Genomic DNA, 1,434 nt, shown 5'->3' with positions numbered 1-1,434 from the left:
CATGGGGCCTGAACTCTGGGCCTGGGCACTGTCCCTCAGCTCTTCAGCTCAAGGCTAGAGCTCTACCACTTGAGCCACAGCACCACTTCCGGCTTTTTACTTATGTGGTGCTGAGGAATCGAACCCAGGGCCTCATGCATGCAAGGCAAGCGCTCTACCACTGAGCCACCTTCCCAGCCCCACTTAACCTCTATCTTAACTGAACAATATGATTACTAGTAGAACCACAGAATCTAACCATCATTGACACTTGTTTCTCAGGGAAAGCTGATGCCAGATTCTTCCACCCCAAACACCATAATGCCTATTTTCCCAATTTCTCTTCCAAGCCACAGAGGGATATCTGACTCCAAAGGCACCTGGAAGGAAGTTTCCACAAGCCTCAGCCTCCCACACTCCACCAAATCAAGCCTTCAGCTAGACAGCCTCTGATATAACCAGTCCGTGAAGAGTCCTGGGCCTGCCCAGAAGACAGTGATTATTAGAACGTTTTGCCCAATCCCAGCATGCATTGTGAAGAGGACTTACAGCAGCCAATCATAGAAATGTATTCTCTGGTCAAGGTTCTTATGTAAGCCAAGTATCAGAGTTCATTATTCATTCAAGGGCCATCTGTACTATAGAAGGTAAAAATTATCAATAGGAGGTTAGGGGATATTAAAGACACTCCTTTACCTGCAGCAGAAGAGACCAGGAACACATTATTAGGCCAGGGAAGCCTATTGATGTGTCATTCACAGCACAGGATTGTGGGAAAAATGTGTTTCCTGTAGATACTTTACAACACTATTGGGAGACAAAGGGGTGACAGGTACAGTTCCTCCCATTTTTCATGAAGAAGTAGAATCAAGAAAGGTGTTAGTGGCAGAGATCCAAAAAGCTCTTCAAAAAGTAGGAAGCCATCCTTCCAAAGCTACTCCCCTTTCTAACTGAAAAGTCAGTACAATATAGTATAAGGATTTCATGTTGAGACCTGCTGCAAAGTCTTCGGGGATCTGTTGATGAAGCACAGCTCAAGTCTCAGGGGGAGAAAAGAAACAGTAATTTATAACTGTGACATTTCGCAAATGCTCTAACCCTCTGCATTGCTAATTATGCTTCCTAGGGCTTTTCCTAGATTTTTCTCAACTATTTGAATTAGTGATGAACTATGTGGCAAATTTCTTCTGATTACACATGAAATCAAATCTTCTTACTTTTCGTGTTTTCCTCCACTGCTTCTTTCCTAATTAACTGGTATTACTCAGAAAGAATACTGATACTTGCTCTCATTTTTAACAAATAGGTGTTATAGAATTCTTACACATACATTTAGACTTACCAACTTCAACTTCCCACTCTAGCAAAGATAGATGAAGTCTACTTCATGTTCCAATTGTCTTTGTAAATTATACCAAATCTATCTTTCCCTCACAAGCAGGACTTCTCAGAAAA

This window comes from Dipodomys ordii, unplaced genomic scaffold (genome assembly GCF_000151885.1).
Source record: "Dipodomys ordii isolate 6190 unplaced genomic scaffold, Dord_2.0 Scaffold60, whole genome shotgun sequence".
Classification (NCBI taxonomy): domain Eukaryota; kingdom Metazoa; phylum Chordata; class Mammalia; order Rodentia; family Heteromyidae; genus Dipodomys; species Dipodomys ordii.
The sequence above is the reverse complement of the archived record's forward strand: the minus strand, read 5'-3'. Positions refer to the sequence as shown.